General features: G+C 41.1%; 1 long non-coding RNA gene and 1 other non-coding gene across 2 annotated transcripts; one reads left to right on the top strand and one right to left on the bottom strand.

The window, feature by feature from the left end:
- The first annotated feature begins 313 nt into the window (after positions 1-313).
- Positions 314-425, top strand: LOC112423014 (U6 spliceosomal RNA). Its single transcript, XR_003013462.1, has one exon. It is a non-coding gene; the product is annotated as a U6 spliceosomal RNA (small nuclear RNA).
- Positions 426-16448: 16023 nt separating this feature from the next.
- Positions 16449-19979, bottom strand: LOC105498869 (uncharacterized). Its single transcript, XR_011612313.1, has 3 exons — positions 19779-19979; positions 18103-18173; positions 16449-16577 (listed from the first exon to the last, which is right to left on the bottom strand). It is a non-coding gene; the product is annotated as an uncharacterized lncRNA (long non-coding RNA).
- Positions 19980-21969: the final 1990 nt, after the last annotated feature.

The raw sequence follows: 21969 nt of genomic DNA, 5'->3' as shown, positions 1-21969 counted from the left end.
ATGAAATCTGTAGAGTATGTTCATTTTATATCTGTATGAGAGTCACGATTTTATCCTGTTTTGAAAATAGTTCTTTTACAAGTGCCCCTGACTGATTAGAACATCTATCCAAAGAAATGTGGAACAGAAAAACACAAATACATTTTTAAAAGATTTAGTGTCACAGGCATTTAAAAATTGTGATAAAATATATATAATGTACAGTTTACCATTTTAACTATTTTGGTGACATTAAGTGCATTTGTATTGTGCAACCATCACTACTGTCCATCTCCAAAACTTTTTATTATCTCAAAGTGAAATTCTATACCTTGTGCTCACTTCGGCAACACATATACTAAAATTGAAGTGATACAGAGAAGATTAGCATGGCCCCTGAGCAAGGATGAAATTCTCTACCCATTAAACAGTAACTCCTCGTTATTTCTTCCCTAAGCCTCCAGGAACCACTGTTCTACTTTATGTCTCTACAAAGCACTATATAATGTTACCTATGGGTTTTTCATATATAATTTTTATTATGTTGAGGTACCTTCCTTCTTTTCCTAGTTTGCTGAATTTTTTTAAATCATAAAACGATGTTGAATTTTGTCAAATGCTTTTTCTGCATCATTTGAGATAATTATGGTTTGTTTTCCCCATTCATTCTATTAATGTGGTGTACTGATCAATTTTTGTATGTTGAACCATCCTTGCATTACAATAATAAACCTCACTTGGTCACAGTGTATAATATCCTAGTTTTAATGTCACTAAATTCAATTTGCTAGTATTTTTGGGGATTTTTGTATTAATATTCTTAAGGTATATTGTTCTGTAGTTTTCTTTTCTTGTAGTGTCTTTGCCTAGTTTTGGTGTCAGGATAATGCTGGCCTCACAGAATAAGTTAGAAAGTGTTTTTTCTGATTCAACTTTCTGGAAACATTTGAGAAGGATTTATGGTGGTTCTTCTTAAATATTTGGTAGAATTTACCTGTGAAGCCATCAGGTGCAGGGATTTTCTTTGTTGAGAGGTTTTGTTATTATTATTAGTTATCTGTCTATTCAGATTTTCTACCTTTTCATGGTTCAGTTTTGGTAGGTTTGTGTTCCGAAGAATTAGTCCATTTCATCTGGATCATCTTACTTCTTGGTGTACAGTTGTTCCTAGTACTCACTTAAAGTCATTTTTATTTGTAGAATCTGTAGCAATGGCTTCATTTTCATTTCTGACTTCAGTAATTTGAGTCCTCTTTTTCTTGTCAGGCTAGCCTAAGGTTTGTCAATTTTGTTGATCTTTTCAAAGAACCTACTTTGGATTTCATTTATTGTCTCTATTTTTTTTTCTATTCCTTATTTATATTTGCTCTAATCTGTGTCATTTCCTCTTTCTGCTAGCTTTTAGTTTAGTTTGTGCTTTTCTAGTTCCTTAAGTTGTAAAGTTAGGTTGTTGATTTGAGATTTCTCCTTACTAAATATATGTTTACAGCTATAAATTTCCCTTTTATCTCTGCTTTTACTGCATCTCGTAAGTTTCTGTATGTTGATTCATCTCTAAGTTTTTTCTAATTTCCCCTGTGATTTCTTTTTTGACCCACTGGTCATTTAAAAGTGTGTTTAATTTCCACCTATTTGTAAATTTACCAGTTTTCTTCTGTTATTATTTCTAACTTAATCCTGTTGTGGTCAGAGAAGATAATTTGTATGCTGTATATCTTTGTGTATCTATTGAGACTTGTTTTGTGGCCTAACATACGGTTTATCTTTGTGAATGTCCCATGTGCATTTGAGAAAAATGTAGATTCTCTTGTGTTTTTGGAGTATTCTGCATATGTCTGTTAGATCTAGTTGGTTTATTGTCTAGTTGGTATTCAAGTCCTCTATTTACTGACATTTTCTGTCTCGCTTTCATATTCATTTATAAAAGTGGAGTATTGAAGTCTCCAACTATTACTGTAGAACTATTTCATCCTTCTGAAATTTTTTGCTTCATATATTTTGATGGTCTGTTATTAGATGTATAAATGTTTATATTTTTGGTAAGTTGATTCCTTTGTCAATATATAACGTCCTTTTTGTCTTTTGTAACAGGTTTTGAGTTAAAGTCAATATCATTTGATGTTAGTATAGATCCTCTTTTGGTTACTATTTGCATGAAATATCTTCTTCTGTCCTTTCACTTTCAACCTCTTTGTATCTTTGAATCTAAAAAGTCTTCTTTTAGACAGCATATAGATGATCATGGTTTTAAAATTCATTCTGCAAATCTCTGTCTTTAGATTGGAGAGTTTAATCCATTTATATTTGGAGTAATTACTGATATGAAAGGACTTACTTCTGCTATTTTGCTATTTTTTTCTATAGGCTTGTAGATTTCTTATTCCTTATTTCTTGCTTTACTGCTTCCTTTTGGTTTAGTTGACTTTTTGTAATGAAACATTTTAATTCTCTTTATATTGCCTTTTGTGTATGTTCTATATCTATTTTCTTTGTGGAGTTGCCATGGGGATTGCATTTAACAGCCTAAAGTTATAACACTCTAATTTGAATTTTTACCAGCTTCACTTCAATAGCATACAAAATGTCTGCTTCTATACAGTTCTGTCCCTACCTCTTTCACTTATTGATGTCACAAATTACATCATTTTTCTGGATTTTTAAATTTTTAAAATAGATTCAGGGTGTGCAAGTGCATTTTTGTTTCATGGATATACTGATTGCATAGTGATGAAGTCTGGGCTTTTTAGCGTAACCATCCCCTGAATAGTGCACATTATACACAATAAGTAATTTATCATCCCTCACCTCCCTCCTCTCACCTTTTGGAATCTCTAATGTCTAATCTTCCACTCTCTATGTCCATGTGTACACATTGTTGAGCTCCCATGTATATAAAATATAACTTTAAACATTTTAAAATTTTATTGTGAGACTTTGAATTTTCTGTTTCTTTGTATGCTTTGTGATTTTTATTGAAAACTATACATTTGAATCTATAATATGATAACTTTAGAAATCTGACTCTTCTTTCTCCAGAGGTTTGCTTTTTTTTTTTTTTTTTTTAACAAAAATTTTGTAGGATGTCTTTGTGCTGGGAATCAGACTTAGTTGTAAACTTCAGGTTTTCTCAGGTTTTTTTTAAGCCCATGTCTTTCCCTGAGCATGTGTGGTGCCTTCCTACACTCCCCCATATATGTGGTTGCTTTGGAATGTCCTAATTCTTAAATGTCAGCCAAGTCTTCCCCTGGAAGCTGCAACCCTTCAAATAAATTCCAGAGTTTCAAAATAATTACATCAGGCCGGGCGCAGTGGCTCATGCCTGTAGTCCCAGCACTTTGGGAGGCCGATTCAGGCAGATCACCTGAGGTTAGGGGTTTGAGACCAGCCTGACCAACATGGTGAAACCCTGTCTCTACTAAAAGTACAAAATTAGCTGGATGTAGTGGTACATACCTGTAATCCCAGCTACTTGGGAAGCTGAGGCAGGAGAATTGCTTGAACCTGGGAGGCAGAGGTTGCAGTGAGCCGAGATCACACCATTGCACTCTGGCCTGGGCAACAAGAGCGAAACTCTGTCTCAAAAAAAAAAAAAAAAAAAAAAAACCACACAAAATAATTACACCAGATAGATTCATCCAGCATAATTGTTGTTAAAGTGAAGACAGGGATTCTTCGTGCTTCCTGTTCACCCATCTACCCTAATGACACAAACCCATGTCATGGGGTTTGAAACCTGCATATATTTTATCAGACTGCATAATGAATACAGTTTCTCTGAAATGTTACTTTAAAATTAATCTGTCATAGAGTATATGTGGCAAAGCCATTTAAGAAAAAAGGAAACTTTAGGTCTGTCAAATAGAGATCATCTGACCAAACTGACATGATAGATAGTGTCACATAAGTTCACCTTCATTGCCAGTCCAACTTAATACAATATAGGATTGAAGATGAACTATCTGTAGGAATATTGGTCTGCACTCTTTTTGCTCATGTCCCAGAGGGTGGTAGGGGTATTGCACTGCACTAAAATCTTCTCTCTCTTGAACCTGATGCCTTTTATAATTTCACAAATACAATGTGTCACTCTGTGCTACTAATAAATATTTAATGTGTATCTATCATTTTAAAAGGGAGATGCGAATAACCTGTCCAGTGTCTTGGCTCTTACATGGAGCTCTGGTGTCTGGAAGCACTTCACCTCTCAGAACGTGATAGCCTTATTTCACTTAGAGAATACATAATCTTTTCTTTAAAATGTATACACTTATAAACTTATAAAAGCAATATGATACGGCCGGATGTGGTGGCTCATGCCTGTAATCCCAGCACTTTGGGAGGCCGAGGCGGGCAGATCACGAGGTCAGGAGATTGAGACCATCCTGGCTAACATGGTGAAACCCTGTCTCTACTAAAAATGCAAAAAATTAGCCAGGCATGGTGGCGGGCACCTGTAATCCCAGCTACTCGGGAGGCTGAGGCAGGAGAATGGCATGAACCTGGGAGGCGGAGCTGGCAGTGAGCTGAGATCGCACCACTGCACTGCAGCTGGGGTGACAGAGCAAGACTCTGTCTCAAAAAAAAAAACCAAAAAAAAAGCAATATAATACAATACCAACATTTTGAAAAGTATATATATATATTTTGTGAGACAGAGTTTTGCTCTTGTGGTCCAGGCTGGAGTGTAATGGCATGATCTCGGCTCACTGCAACCTCCACCTCCTGGGTTCAAGAGATTCTCCTGCCCCAGCCTCCTGAGTAGCCGGGATTACAGGCATGCGTCACCATGCCCAGCTAATTTTTGCAACAAGAGCGAAATTCCATCTCAAAAACAAAGCACAAAAAAACAAAAAAAAAAAAAAAAAAAAGAAAAAGAAAAAGAAAAAAAAGAAACACGGATACAAAATACTAGAATAAAAATGAACAGAACATCAGTGAGTGGTAGGAAAACTTCAAGTAACCTAATATATACACGTAACTGGAGTCTCTAGAGAAAGATAAAGCACAATAACTCAAAAAAATAAAAATAAAAACTTTTCAAATCTGATGAAAATCTAGACTCTCAGAACCAGAAACCTCAACAAATCACAAGGACAAGAAACATGAAAAAACTAAGCCAAGGCACATCACAGTCAAATTGCTGGAAAAACTGACGTCAGTGACAATGGCAGCCAGAATAAAGAAAGACACACTGCATAGGAAGGAATGAAGATAAGGAGAACATCAGGTCTTTCTGATTTTTGTGTTTTGTTTTCGTCAGAAAAACACAAGCCTGCATATAATGAAGCAGTACCTTAAAGTACTGAAAGAAAAAAAAACACAAAAAACCTGTCATCCTAAAATTCTGTACCAAAAGAAAATAGCTTCCAAAAACGTAGACATAATAAAGACTTTTTAAGGCATACAAAAATGGAAAGACTAAATTAGCAGCAGATCTGCACTATAACAAATGTGGTTTTCTACATTTTGAAATGAAGGAGATTGATCCCAGAAGGAAATCTGGATGCACACCGAGTCATAAAGGGCAATGGAAGTGGCCGGTGTGGTAGAAGATCTATGGAAGACTTCCCTCCTTCTGTTAAAATTTTCTTTAAAAGGTAATCGATTGTTTCGAGCAAAAATAATAACAATGTGGCTGGGTGCAGTGGCTCATTCCTATAATCCCAGCACTTTGGGAGGCTGAGGTGCGCGGATCACTTGACATCAGGAGTTCTAGACCAGTTTGATCAACATGGTGAAACCCTATCTCTACCAGAAATACAAAAATTAGCTGGGTGTGGTGGCAGGTGCCTATACTCAGGAGACTGAGGCAGGAGAATTGCTTGAACCCGGGAGGTGGAGGTTGCAGTGAGCCAAGATCGTGCCACTACACTTCAGCCTGGGTGACAGAATGAGACTGTCTCAAATAATAATAATAATAATAATAATAATAATGATGATGATGATGATGCAATATGAGGTCTACAACATGTAGGTATAAAATATATGATAGCATTAGCCCAAAAGCTAGAGGATACCAAATGGAAATTCACTCTTGTAAGCCTCTTTTTTTATATGCAAAGAGGCGCGATATTATTTCACAATAGATAACTATAGATTAAAGATGCATATTATAAACACTGAATCAACTTTTTTTTTTTTTTTTTTTTGAGACGGAGTCTCGCTCTGTCACCAGGCTGGAGTGCAGTAGCGTGATCCCGGCTAACTGTAACCTCCACCTCCCGGGTTCAAGAGATTATCCTGCCTCAGCCTCCGAAGTAGCTGGGACTACAGGCGCACGCCACCGCGTACTAAAAGTTTTGTATTTTTAGTAGAGACGGAGTTTCACCATATTGGCCAGGATGGTCTCAATCTCTTAACCTCGAGATCCACCCGCCTCAGCCTTCCAAAGTGCTAGGATTACAGGCATGAGCCACCGTGCCAGGCCTTGAATCAACTTTTATAGGAACAAAGGAGTTGTATCTACTAAGGCAAAAAGTAGGAAAATCTAGGATCATAAAAATTGCTCAATTAATTAAAAAAAAAAAGAGAAAAAAGGAAACAAACGACAGATAAACATATAGAAAACCAAGAGCCAGATGATGGATTTAAACCCAAGTATGTCAACAATCACATTAAATCTAAATGTTCTAAACATTCCAATTTTAAAAGATTATCAGACTGGAAAGATTGCAAGACCTATCCAATTACTGCCTATAATAAATTAAAAAGGCACAGGTTAAAAGTAAAAGAAAGGAAAAAGATATGTTTAAAAAATGAAAATAAAGCTAGAATAACTACATTAATAGATTTAGTGCAAATATTGTTACCAGGACAAAAAATGGTCATTTCGTAATTATAAAGGAGTCAACTAATCAAGAGAAAATAATAATTTCTAATTTTTCTGTACCTAATAATGGAGCTACAAAATACAGGAAGCAAAAACTGATAGAACTGGAAGGAAAAACAGGCAAATATAAATTATACTCAGAGATTCCAACACACTCTCTTGACAATTGATAGAACAAGTATACAGAATATCAGTAAGATTATAGAAGATTTGAACAACAATATCAAGTTAACCTGATCTAATTGACATAGAACAGTCAAAAATAGCAAATACAAATTATTTTCACATGCACATGGGAAATTTACCAAGATATTTTCTGGGCCATTAAAAAATCCCAAAAGTATAAAATGACTTAAATTGTACCAAGTATGCTCCCAGACCATAAATGGAATTAAATTAGAAATCAATAACAAAAAATTATCTAGAAAATCTAATATGTGGGAACTAAATTAATTCTAAATAACTCAGAGTTCAAGAAGAAATAAAAAGGGAGATTAGAAAGTAAGTTGAACTCAATAAAAATAAAAACACAATATCTAGAAATCTGTGAGATCAGCTAAAGCAGTACTCAGAAGGAAATTTGTAGCAGTAAACTATCTTTATTAGAAAAAAGCAAAAGGAAAAATCAATAATCTGTTTCTACCTTATACAGCTAAAAATAAGTCAAATGCAAAGTAAGCCGAAGAAAAATAATAAACAGCATAAATGAATGAAAGAGAAAAAGAAATAGAACAGAGAATATCAATGAAACCAAAGCTAATTCTTTGAGGCAAACAGAATGGATAAATCTCAAGTCAGACTGGTCAGAAAAAAGGAGAGACAGAAGAAACAAATAACCAGTATCAGGAATGATAGTGGTAACGTCACGACTGATTCCACAGATATAAAAAGATAACAAGGGGATACTATTTTTAAAAAACCTTTCTGCTAACAAATGGAAATTTAGATATACAAATTATTTTAAAGACACAGTCTATCAGTGCTTACTCAAGAAGAAACAGATAACCTAAATAGCTTCATATCTGTGAAGCTATTTAAGTTGAAGAAGTTTATTCTGTAGTTAAAAATCTTGAACAAAGAAAGCTCAAGACTTGTGGCTTAACTAGTGAATTCTGTCAAAAATTTAAGGAAGAAATAATGCTAAATCTAACAAACTGTTCCAGAAAATTGGAGATGAAGGAATATTTCCCAATTTATCCTTTAAGATAAGCATTGCCCTGAAATCAAAACCGGGCTTTTTTTTTACAAAAAAAAAAAAAGGAAAGAAAAGAAAACTGCAGGTTGATGTCTCCGTGACTATAGATACAAAAATTCTTAACAATTTTTTTTTTTTTTTTGCAAATCAAAACCAAAAATATATGACCAAGTGAGGTTTATCCCAGAAATAGTATCCCAGGGTTGGTTTAATATTTAAAAATCAATCAGTAGAATCCACCATATTACAAACTAAAAAACACCATACAATAGTTTCAATTGATACACAAAAAATATTTGATAAAATCCTACTTCCATTCCCGATTTAAAAAAAAAAACAAAAAACTCTCGGCAACTAAAAATAGAAGTGAACTTCCTCAAGCTGATAAAGAATATGTGCAGAAAATCTACTGCTAACATTAAACTTAATTGTGTATGATTAAAGCTCTCTTCCTAAGTCCAAAATTAAAGCAAGGATATTTGCTTTACTCACTTATTTTCAAAATTATGGTAAAGCTCATAGCCAGTACAATCAGGGAAGAAAAAGAAACAAAGGCATCTAGAGTGATAAGGACTAAGGGGAAAAAATGTCATTCTGTGCACAATAGGATCATCTATGTAGAATATACAATGGAGTCTCCAAAAACTTCTAGGCTGGGCGCGGTGGCTCACGCCTGTAATCCCAGCACTTTGGGAGGCTGAGGCGGGCGGATTGCCTGAGGTCAGGAGTTTGAGACCAGTCTGACCAACATGGTGATATCCCGTCGCTACTAAAAATAAAAAAAAATTAGCCGGGCCTGATGGCGTGCGCCTGTAATCCCAGCTACTCGGGAGGCTGAGGCAGGGGAATTGCTTGAACCAGGGAGGTGGAGGTTGCAGTGAGCCGAAATTGTGCCACTGTACTCCAGCCTGGGCCACAGAGTGAGACTCCATCTCAAAAAAAGAAAATCAAAAACACAAAAACCTTCTAGAACAAATAGATGACTTTAACAAGTTGCAGGAAACACAATCTATATTTTTTTTAAAAAACTTGTTTTATTTCTAATAATCATATCAAATAATGGGAAACTGAAATTTTTTTTTTTTTTTTCCAGACGGAGTCTCGCTCTGTCGCCCAGGCTGGAGTGCAGTGGCGCGATCTCGGCTCACTGCAAGCTCTGCCTCCAGGGTTCACGCCATTCTCCTGCCTCAGCCTCCCGAGTAGCTGGGACTACAGGCGCCCGCCACCACGCCCAGCTAATTTTTTGCATTTTTAGTAGAGACGGGGTTTCACCATGTTAGCCAGGATGGTCTCGATCTCCTGACCTCGTGATCCTCCCGTCTCGGCCTCTCAAAGTGCTGGGATTACAGGCTTGAGCCACCACCCCCGGCTGGGAAACTGAAAATTTAAAAACATCATTTACAGTAGCATCTAAGTATATTAAAATAGGATAAATCATTCAAAAGATTTATGTTACATATGACCATACATTTTATTTATTTATTTATTTTTATTTATATATATATTTTGAGACAGAGTCTCACTGTGTTGCCCAGGCTAAAGTCCAGTGTCACAATATCGGCTCATTGCAACCTCTGCTCCGGGGTTCAAGCGATTCTCTTGCATCAGCCTCCTGAGTAGCTGGGATTACAGGTGTGCGCCACCACGCCCAGCTAATTTTTGTATTTTTAGTAGAGAAGGAGTTTCACCATGTTGGCCAGGCTGGTCTTGAACTCCTGGCCTTAGGTGATTCTCCAACCTCAGCCTCCCAAAATGCTGGGATTACAAGCGTGAGCCACTGTGCCAGGCCTGATCATACATTTTACTTATACATGTGTTATGAAGACAATAAAATATTGCTACTTTTTTTGCTTAAATACAATTAACTTTTAAAGATACTTAACAAAAAACATGTTTTTCACGTTTTCATTATTGTTTGTACTCTTCATTCCTTCTTGTAAATCCATATTTCCGTGTGGTGTCATTTTCCTTCTGCCTTAAGGACAGACATCCTTTAACATTTCCTGTAGTTCAAGTCTCCTGTCAGCTTTGCTGGACTAAAAATATATTTGTCTTTTTAAAAATCAACTTTATTTTTTGGAGCAATTTTAGGTTCATAGCAAAATTGAGCAGAAAGTACAGCATTTCCATAAACCCCCTTTACCAACACACGCACAACCTCTCCCACTATCAACATTCCATACAAGAGAGGTACATTTGCTACAACTGATGAAGATACATTGACCCATCAATATCACCCAAGTCCATCCTTGATATTAAGGTTCACTCTTGGTATTGTACATTCTATGGGTTTGCACAAATATATAATGATGTGTATTCACCATTACAGTATCATACAGATTACTTTTACTACTTCTGTGCCCCACTTCTCCATCCCCTTCTCCTCCCTAACACCTGGCAACCACTGATCTTTTTACTGTCTCCATAGTTTTGCCTTTCCCAGAATGTTTTGTTATCACACAGTATGTAGCCTTTTCAGATTGGTTTCTACCACTTCGTCATTTGCATTTGTTCCTCCATGTTTTTTCATGGCTTGATAGCTCATTGCTTTTTAACACTGAACAATATCCCATTGTCTGACGGCACCATAGTTTATTTTTTTTCATTCACTTACTGAAGGACATTTTGGTTCCTTCCAAGTTTTGGCAGTTATGAATAAGGCAGCTGTGTGCAGGTTTGTGTGTGGACATAAGTTTTCAACACCTTGGGCAAATACTTAAGAGCTTAATTACTGGATCATATGGTAAGGGTGTGTTTAGTTTCATTTGGCAAACTGTACTGCCGAGTGGCTGTACCGGCTGGGTGCGGTGGCTCATGCCTGTAATCCCAGCACTTCGAGAGGCCAAGGCAAGTGGATCACCTGAGGTCAGGAGTTTGAGACCAGTCCGAGCAATATGGTGAAACCCTGTCTCTACTAAAATTAGATGGGTCTGGTGGTGCATGCCTGTAATCCCAGCATTTTGGGAGGCTGAGGCGGGCAGATCACTTGAGGTCAGGAGTTCGAGACCAGACTGACCAATGTGGTAAAATCCCATCTCTACTAAAAATACTAAAAGTAGCTAGGTATGATGGCGCACGCCTGTAATCCTAGCTACTGGGGAGGCTGAGGCATGAGAATCACTTGAACATGGAAGGTGGAGGTTACAGTGAGCCAATATCCCACCACTAGACTCCAGCCTGGGCAACAGAGCGAGACCCTGTCTCAAAAAATTAAATTAAATTAAATTAAATTAAATTAAATTAAATTAAAAAGTGGCTGTACCGTTCTGCATTCCCATCAATAATGAATGAGAGTTCCCACTGCTCCACATCTTCACCAGTATTTGGAGTTGTCAGTGTTGTGAAGTTTTGTGATTCTAACAGGTGTGTAGTGGTATCTAAATGTTAATTTACAATTCTGTAAAGACATATGATGTTAAGCATGTTTTCATATGCTTATTTGCCATCTGTATATCTTCTTTGGTAAGATGTCTGTTCAAATTTCATTTTATTTTAATTAATTAATTAGTTTATTATTATTTTATGTGCACATAATCTTAACACGCTTTTAAGCACACAGGTTAACTACATGCAAAATGCTATACAGCAGCTCTCTGGAATATTTTCTCTTGCATAACTGAAACTATACCCACTGAACAGCAACGCCTCATTTTCCTCTTCCCCTGGTAATCAGCATTCTACTTTCCACTTCTATGGTGTTTGATTACTTTCCTCATATAAGTGGAATCATGCAGTACGTTTCCTTCTGTGCCTGGCTTATTTCACATAGCATAATGTCCTTAAGGTTCATCCATGTTGTCACATATGATAAAATTTCTTTCTTTCTTAAGGCTGAATAATATTCCACTGTGTGCATATAGCACATTTTCTTTATTCATTATCTGTTGATGGACATTTAGATTGCTTCTACATCCTGGCTGTTGTGAATAATGTTGTAATAAACATGAGTTTGCAAATATCTCTTTGAGACACTGATTTTAATACCTTAGGATAAATAACCTAGAAGTGGAGTTGCCAGATCATAGGAATAATTCTATTTTTAATTGTTTTGAGGAACTCCATGCTGTTTTCCACAGAGGCTGCACCATTTAACATTCCCATTAACAGTGCATAAGTGTTCCAATTTCTCCAAATCTTTGTCAATGCGATTTTTCTAATAATGGCCATCCTAACAAGTGTAGTTTTGTTTTGCATTTCCGTCATAATGGATGTTGAGCATCTTTTCATATACCTAATGGCCATTTGTATTGTCTTCTTTGGAGAAATGTCTATTCCAGTTCTTTATGCATTTTTAAATTGATTTATTTGTTTTGTTTTGTTTTGCTTGGTATTGAGTTGTAGGAGTTTCTTAGGTATTTTGGATATTAATCCCTTATCAGATACATAATTCACAAATATATTTTCCATTCCATAGGTTGCCTTTCCACATTGTTGATTGTTTTTTGTTCTGTTTTGCTGTGCAGAAGGTTTTTTTTTTTTTTTTTGAGACAGGGTGTCTCTGTTGCCCAGGCCAGAGTACAGTGGCACGATCTCGGCTCACTGCAACCTCTGCCTCCTGTGTTCAAGCAATTCTCGTGCCTCAGCCTTTGAAGTAGCTGGGACTACAGGCGCGCACCACCACACCCAGATAATTTTTGGGTTTTTTTCTTTTTTTTTTTTTTTTAGTAGAGATAGTGTTTTGCCATATTAGCCAGACTGGTCTCGAACTCCTGGCCTCAAGTGATCCACCTGCCTCGGCCTTCCAAAATGCTGGGATTACAAGAGTGAGCCACCATGCCTGGCCCAGAAGCTTTTTATTTTGATGTAGCACCACTTGTCTATTTCTGCTTTTGTTGCCTGTGTTTTTGGTATTGTATCCAAAAAATCATTACCAAGAACAATGTCATGAAGAGTTTCCCCTCTGGTTTCTTCTGGAATATTACAGTTTCAAATTTTATATTTAAGCTCTTAATCCGTTCTGATGTTTTTTTTGTTTGTTTTTTGTTTTTTTTTCGGTATATGGTGTATGGTAAGGGTCCATTATCATTCTTATGCATGTGGATATCCAGTTTTCCCAACACCATTTACTGAAGAGACTCTTCTCTCATTGTGTATTCTTGGCATCCTCTTGACGATCAGTTGACCATATGTATGCATGGATTTATTTCTGGGCTTTCTATTCCATTGATCTGCGTGTCTGTCTATATGCCAGAACCATACTTTAAAAATAATTGTATCTTTATAATGTGTTTTAAAATCAGGAAGTGTGGTGCCTCCAGTTTTGTTCTTCTTTGTTTTGGTGATTTGGGGTATTTTGTGGTTCTGTATGAATTTTATAATTTTTTTTTTATTTCTATAAAAAATGCTATGGGGGCGGTGGCTCATGCCTGTAATCCCAGCACTTTTGGAGGCCGAGGCAGGCAGATCAGGAGGTCAGGAGATCGAGACCATCCTGGCTAACACAGTGAAACTCTGTCTCTACTGAAAATACACAAAAATTAGCAGGGCGTTGTGGTGGGCGCCTGTAGTCCCAGCTACCCCGTAGGCTGAGGCAGGAGAATGGCATGAACTCAGGAGGTAGAGCTTGTGGTGAGCCGAGATGGTGCCACTGCACTCCAGCCTGGGTGACAGAGCAAGACCCTGTCTCAAATAAAAAAAAAAATGCCATGGGGATTTTGATAGGGATTGCATTGAATCATTGATCATTTTGAGTAGCATAGACATATTAACTACATGAAATCTTCCAACCCATGAGAACAGGATGTTTTTCTATGTGTTTGTATCTTTAATAATTTCTTTCATAAATGTTCTATAGTTTTCAGTATACAAGCCTTTTGCCTCTTTAATTAAGTTTATTTCTAACTGTTTTATTCTTTTGAAGCTACTGTAAATGGGATTGTATTTAAATTTCCTTTTAATTTATTCAATGCTAGTGTATAGAAATGAAATTGTGGCCCAGACTGAAGTGCAGTAGCATGATCATAGTTCACTGTAACCTCAAGCTCCTGGGCTCAAGTGTTCCTCCTGCCTGAGCCTCCTGAGTAGCTGGGACGACAGGCGTGTGCCACCACATCCGGCTAATTTTTGTATTTTTTTGGTAGAGTCGGGGTTTCACCATGTTGGCCAAGTTGGTCTTGAACTTCTGATATCAAGTGATCTGCCCATCTTAGCCTACTAAAGTGCTGGGATTACAAGCGTGAGCCACCACTCCTGCTTTTTAAAAGCAACCCCCAGCCATGTAGAGTGTGCCAGGTGTCAGGTTCCACTTTGAGCTGGGGCCCGAGGGGAGTGGGTGGACGAGTGGCAAGTAGCTGAAAGAACACTCGAGCGACCATAGGCAGTTGGGACATGGATTTATTCTCTCTCTCCTACAGAGTCGGCAGTGCACTTATATGACTTACAGACAATAGTGGCTCAAAGCCAGGTATAAGCTCACACAAACAGGTTACATTAAATGGCTACATAAATATGATCACATAATGCACAGGGTTGTGTGCCCGCACTCTAGACCTGCTGTGTCATGCTGTGCTGGATGTCTGCCTCGGCCTGCTCCTGACTGAAGCACAGCCATTCTTTCTACACTCTATCCCCTAGACTGGGAGAGCCCTCGTCGTGGGAAGACGTACCCACAGGGAGGAACCCCGGTCTTATAGGTCACAGTAGCAATACAGGGAGCAACAACTCATTACTAATACTCCCATGGTGCTGCCTGTAATTATTAGGGTCCAGCGTAGGCCAGAGCCCAGAGACACCCACCGTGTCTGTAGGAGGTTGTCAGTAAGGCTCTCAACTGCCTTGATTTCCTGGGGAACTCCCTGCAAAGCTGCTGTTACGTTTTGTTGATTGTCAGGGATGAAGGTACAACATTGAGTTCCCAAAAGAGCATGGGTGCCACTTTGGGCAGCTGTTCATATATCTAGGACCATCCAGCTCTGCAGTACCACCTTTCTGGTTTGATCAACCTCGTCTGTCAGCAGAAGGAGGGCAACTCAGGTGTAATTCGAGGCCCAAGCAGTGTGCTCCACGAGGGCCGTAACTTGCATTTCCACAGTTATAACACCTGTTCCAGGAATGGTTAATGCTAAGGGGTAGAGCCATCGGGGGCTCGTTGAACTCGCAAAAACCAGGAATGTAGGGCCTCCCAGTTAGGTGGGCATCTAGGCAATGTGGGAATGACAGTGGCAGGCACATAAGGCCACCCCCAGGTACAGCAGCCAGTTCAGTTCACTGGCACATATGACTGTGTCTTCACAGACCCATAAACTCTGTGGGGACACAAAGTCCACTGGGGCTCGACCTTGATGAGGCCGCCTATTCCATCATACCAGGTGTGGTGACATGTTATATTTATGCAGGCTATGGCGGGCAACTGCCCCACGGTGATGTTACCCCAGTGTTGCTCTATACATCGTGGTACCTGTGGTGGGGGCACCACGTGTTCTCCCACTAACCAGCTCCATCCATCATAGGCACTGTGGGTCAGCCAGGGGGCAGGCATGCTGTGGGTTTTGCTGTGCTATGTTCCAGCGCCAGCCATGGGACCCCAAGTCTCTGACCGTGTCCAGTTTTCCACAGAAGCTGGATGTGTGTGCCAGGGCAAAAGCCATCTGCACTGCTGCTGGAGGGGTGGTGCAGATCCAACAGTTGGAAGCTTTGGTCACCTCAGCATAGGCACGGGCCCCAGTCCACGATGCTGTGGGAGCATGTCAACCTACTGTTGAAACGACAAAGCAGGCGCAGGTACCAACAGGGGTAACTCATAACCCTCAGGTAAAATACAGGACAACCTTTCATCTCCAGATAACAATGCAGCCACCAAGGACTTCTGCCCTGGGTGACGGTACCACACCTTTTCAGCTCCCCATGGTTCCCTTGGGTCCTGTATCCATGCCAAAGTAATCAGGGAGCTCATAATAGGACACACAGACAATACATATGTCCCCCAAAGGAGGGTTCCTTCCCCAGCCATTCCCCTATGAACAGTCAACCGTGGAGGCCACATACTAAATACCTGAGGAGTGGCATGTAAATCATACTGTAGCCCCCGACCCCCACACGCCCCCCGCCACCAGGGAGGTACAATAGCCAGCCATCGGCAATGGGGGGCTTGGAGGGTCCAGGACCAAAGCCAGTTGTTCTCTTCCCCTGCCTTCAGGGCCGTTGGGGCAGGCAACAACAATTACCATTCATCTCCATACCTAGTCGGGGGAGGTCATCTTTGGTGTGTGTCTGTAGCTGGATGCGGGTGGTGGTCCGGTGTACAGTCCCTGCACCAGCACCGGGCCGCCTTTCCGTGGCTGTTCATTCAAGGTTTGCAGCACCAGGTCCAACCTTGGACTCCAACCCCACAAAGACAGGGGAGTAACATACAAGCATAACCTGTTTTTCAGGGGTCTGTTATATCGCTCAGTCATACCAGCAGCTTGTGGGTTATGTGGAACATGGAACCTCCACTTTATATCCATCCGTTGTGCCCACTGTTGTATCTGCTGTTCAGTAAAATGTGTTCCCTTGTCACTTTCAACAGTCAGAGGAGGACCGTATAGGGCACACAAGTGTTGCAGGGCCTGAGTGGTCTGTTGCTGGTCGGCTATCCTGCAAGGGTAGGTAAACAACAGACCGGTGGCCACGTGTGCAGCTGTCCGCACATGCCTATGCCCCTGCAACCTTAGCAGCGGCCCGATGTAGACTATTTGCCACCTAGTCAAGGGAATCTGCCCTACTGTCGCTTGTTGTGTAACCTTGGACAGCTGTCTCCATCTCGGGTATGCCTGTGCACATGCTGGGCACTTCTAGCAGGCCTCCCAGGTATCTTGTGTGGGCAAGGATAGACCCCAGCGCTTATTGACCTGTTGCATTAGTTCACCTCCTGTATGGCCCAATTTTCAGTGCAGTCATTGGGCTACATCTTGTGTAGGTGCTGACTCCAACCACTGGACCTTGGCCAAAGCATCTGCCTTGTCATTCCCAGGGGCAGCCAAAGGCACATGGCCTGACACGTGATAAATAGTTACATCTTTTTGGTAGCCCCATTTCCCAGAGGTCTTGCCACATGGCCTGGCCCCAAATGGGCTGGTGGCCAACTAACCAATTCTGTAACTTCCAAGCAGTTAACCACAAGGTCAGGCCTCGATAAACTGCCCAGCTATTGGTACAGATTACCATAGGTGTCTCCTCCTTGGTGATCACCATCTACACTGTCCTGAGTTCAGCACATTGACTACTTTGCCCACACCCGGTATCAAACCATATGGTATCAGTACTAGGCTGGACCACAACAGCAGTCCAGGCAGTAATAACACCCCGGCCGGACCCATCCGTATACCATGCCCCATTGGGAACTGGGAAGCATCCTTCTTTAAATGGTGATGGCTCAAGGTTTAAGGGTGCCTCAGGAGACCCATGGCCTTACCTTGCATCTTGACTACAGGTCCCAAGACTTCTTGTAATTCTACTGCTAAGGGGTTCATACTCAGGGTACTCCACTATTCTAAGTAGGCACCCCACTTTGCTAAGGAGGATGTCTGTGCCATCTCAGTCTGGGGGGTCATTATCCATGGACATACCCACCCTGCTATTGGGTAAGTCATCTGCACGATGACTACAGCCTGCCTCGTCACACTCTCACAAGCCTGAAGGGCGGCATATGTAGCTGCTAATTGCTTCTTTATCAGTGAATACCGGAGCTCAGCTCCCTTTCAAAGTTGGGACCAAAAGCCTACCCATGTTCTAAAGTGCTCCGTGCGCTGCCACAGGCTCCAGCCGAAACCATCTGTGGCCACATGCACATCAAGTTCAAATGGGCACCCTGGATCAATTACTCAGAGGGCCTGCACTTGCTGTATGGCCTGCTTGGCTGCCAGAAAAGCCATCTGAGCCTCATTGTCTCAATCCCAGGTAGCTCCCTTTTTTGTCAGCTGATACAGTGGTTTATCATCTGAGTCAAATGGGGCCCAAATGCCCGCCAATATCCCAAGAGGCCCGCAAAAGTCTGTAGCTGCCTCATCATTGTGAGCTGGGGATATGCCTGAATTTTATCAATGATGACCTCTGGTATGGCCTTTGTCTTACTCAACCAGATATCTCTCAAGAAATTGACAGACAATCCAGACCCTCGAACCTTGGATTCGTTGACGGCCCAACCGCATGCTGCCAAATGTTGTCACAAGAGGGGTGCCGCCGCTTCTAAATCTGCACGAGAATCAGAGGTTAGCATAATATCACTAATTATGACATTTGCCATTTCCAGGTGGCTAAATCCATGGCAATGAGACCATGACATATGGTGGGGCTATGCATATAGCCCTGTGGCAACATTGTGAAAATCCATTGTCGCCCTTTCCCTGTAAAGGCAAACTGTTCCTGACTCTCTGGAGCAATGTCAGTTGAGAAGAATGCATTGGCCAAGGCCACCACATAGTGGAATTCCATTGTCAAGCAGACTATCAAATCCATGATAGAGGATACAGCTGCATGTAAAGGGCATGTTACTTTATTTAGTTCTGGATAATTCACCATCATTCACCAAATTCCGTCAGGCTTTCTGATTGGTGATACCAGAGAACCAACCACAGGGGCTGTGGGTGCCATGCCCTATCTGCACCTCCTCTAACTTCTTAATAGTCCCCGTTATCTCTGTATGCCTACCTGGCAAGCGGTATTGATGGGTAGAAGTAACCCGTCAGGGTTGTGGCAGGACCTGGGGCCGATGATCCATATATCCGCACAGTACTGGCTTAACCACACGTACTTGGAGTTTGAATTCTCCAGCTGTGGTTTGTAAAGCCAAGCCATGTAGAATATCCATGTTCCCCAGAATGTATTCAGGTTTGGGAGAGATGTACACAGTGTACAAGCGGGAAGCCAAGCAGCTTATGCCAAGGTGCAAAGATACAGGTTTTACTTTCACTGACCAGCTTCCATAGTTGTCTACATAGGCAGCCTTGCCTGGAAACTTATCCAGGTTCCCATGGATGAGGCTACAATCTGTCCTGATGCCTACCAGCGCCACCACCCGCTGTACATTGGTGGGGGACCAGTGGATTACCAATTCCACATGTGACCTCTGGTTGTCCGGTGTATCCCCAAGTTGGGCACCTTGGCCAGTTCGCTAATCAAACACAAAAGGCTGTACACCTCAGCCCGTCTGCAAGTAGTCCTTGAGCTGGAGCATCTGGGTGGGACTGGGCGGGGCAGCCTTGTCCTTCTCCCTCTTGGGCATTTTCTGGAATTGGTGCTCCCGGGACAGTTGCCTCCACAAAGTTAACAGCACTTCAGTGGGTTGCTTATCAATTTTCTCTCAGTCAGCCCTAGCCAAAATTAAATCAATCCACATCTGCTTTAGGGTCACTCATTGGGATCCCTTTTTGTCTTGTGAGGTATCCCCTGCAGAAGGGGTACCTTCCCCTTTTTTATGGTGTGGATTCCCGGGTCTCACCGACAGTCCTCTGCTTCCCTGAGGGACGTCATGGCAGTAGTCACCTCATATGTACGGTGCCCCACATACAGAATGAGGACAGTGGCGAGGGAGCCAAAGGCCCTGAGGGGCGCAGAGCCCAATACGAGGTCCCTCATGTGGGAGAAAAAGCATTCATCACCTGGTCCTTGGATATTCAGATGGAACAGAGCCTGCCGTATACCCAACTCCCCAATTACTTGCACTAAATCTGTATACGAGTGCCATTTACTCACAGTTTCTGGTATTTCTCCAGCATCGTTCCATACCGTTTGTATGGCCACCATCAGCCATTCAATTAGGGTGCGGTTGCCTTGCCCCAGTGCTAACCGCCTGCTCACCTGCAATCGCTAACGGAGGGAGGGATGAGTCGTGATGGAGGCCAACCTTTCCATTTCAGAGGTGGAGCAGACGATAGGCTCGGCTCCCTCATCCCAAAGCCATCCAGGTGGGTAGAGGTTCCCCCAAGTGCTGTCGACACTGCTTACCTAATTCCCGCAACTCAGTTGGCCTATAGGCACTGTATGACGTGTGCTCCATCACAGTAGGGGGTCCCTGAGCCCACCCCTGGGGCCCTAACGGCTGTTCATGCTGTATTTTCTGACGGACCACTGGGTGAGCCTGCAAAACATATTCTTCCTCCTCGGTATCAGACGGAGCAGGGGTCTCTGACCACGATGGTGGGCCCAGGCCTGCACTAACCGCAGGCCCTAATTCTGGTTCCAAGCTGTGTAGCTGGACCTCCAGGCACTCTGCTTGCACCTGGAGGTTCCTTACCTGCACTGCATCCTGCAGGGACTGAGCGTGCACTTCCCATAGCGCAGTAAAAAATGCCCATCCAACTGTGCTGGCAAAGGCACGCTCCTTCTCGGGGCTCTGTGCTTCCAGGTGCATCCGCAGCCTACGCTTGCATTTATCCATGAAGCCATCAGTTCTAAGGCTTTTCTTTTTTGGAAAGATTTTAAATTACCAGTTTATTCTCCTTATTAGCTATAGGTCTATTTAGAGTTTCTATTTCTTCATGATTTGTCTTGGTAGGTTTTGTGTTTCTTGATGTTTATTTCCTTTAGGTTATCTAATTTGTTGGCGTAACTTGTTCATAGTATCCTCTTATAATCCTGTTTATTTCTCCAAAGTCAATATTAATGACCCGCTTTAATTTGTGATTTTAAAAATTTAAATCTTCTCTCATTTTTTCTTAGCCCATCCAGTTAACAGGTTGTCAATTTTGTTGAACTTTTCAAAGAACAAATTTTTTTTTTTTTTTTTTTTTTTTTTTTTTTTTTTTGAGACGGAGTCTCGCTCTGCCGCCCAGGCTGGAGTGCAGTGACCGGATCTCAGCTCACTGCAAGCTCCGCCTCCCGGGTTTACGCCATTCTCCGGCCTCAGCCTCCCGAGTAGCTGGGACTACAGGCACCGGCCACCACGCCCGGCTAGTTTTTTTTTTTTGTATTTTTAGTAGAGACGGGGTTTCACTGTGTTAGCCAGGATGGTCTCGATCTCCTGACCTCGTGATCCGCCCGTCTCGGCCTCCCAAAGTGCTGGGATTACAGGCTTGAGCCACCGCGCCCGGCCCATATTTTTATTTTCATTGATTTTCTTTATTGTTTTTCTATTCTCTATTTTATTGATCTCTGCTCTAAGCTTTATCATATTCTTTCTTCTGCTAGCTTTGGATTTGGTTTGTTCTTCTGTTTCTAGTTCCTTAAGTTGTAAAGCTACACTTTTTATTTGAGATCTTTCCTTTTTCATTTTTGAAATGGAGTCTCACTCTGTCGCCAGGCTGGAGAGTAATGGCATGATCTCGGCTCACTGCAACCTCTGCCTCCTGGGTTCAAGCGATTCTCCTGACTCAGCCTCTCAAGAAACTGAGACTAAAGGTGTGCCACCACACCCAGCTAATTTTTGTATTTTTAGTGTAGACGGGGTTTCACCATGTTGGCCAGGATGGTCTTGATCTCCTGACCTCATGATCCACCCGCCTGGGCCTCCCGAAGTGCTGGGATTGCAGGCGTGAGCCACCACGCCCAGCCTGATCTTTCCTTTTTATTTTCCCCTCAGAACTTCTGTCCCATATGTTTTGGCATGTTGTAATTTCATTTTCATTCATCTGGAAGTCTTTTCTAATTTACTTTCTAATATATTCTTTGATCCACTGGTTGTTTAAGATTGTATTGTTTAATTTCCACAAATTTGTCAAGTTTTTAGTTTTACTTCTGTTATTGATTTCTAACTTCATCCCATTTTTGCCAGAGAGGATATTTTGTAGGAGCTCTAACTTTTTAAGTCTACTGAGACTTAATTTTTGATTAACTTATGGTATATCCTGGTAAACGGCCCATGTGTACTTAGAAGAATATGTATGCTGCCGCTGTTGGGTAAAGCATTTTGTGTCTATTAGATATAGTCGGTTTATTATGTTGTATCCTACTATTATTATAGAACTACTTTTATTTCAATTTTGTCAGTTTTTGTTTCATATATTTTGATGGTCTGTCAGTAGGTGTATAAATGTTTAAAATTTTTAAACTT

Source organism: Macaca nemestrina, chromosome 14 (assembly GCF_043159975.1).
Source record: "Macaca nemestrina isolate mMacNem1 chromosome 14, mMacNem.hap1, whole genome shotgun sequence".
Classification (NCBI taxonomy): Eukaryota; Metazoa; Chordata; class Mammalia; order Primates; family Cercopithecidae; genus Macaca; species Macaca nemestrina.
Note: the sequence above shows the minus strand (reverse complement) of the source record. Positions and strands in the feature narration are given on the sequence as shown.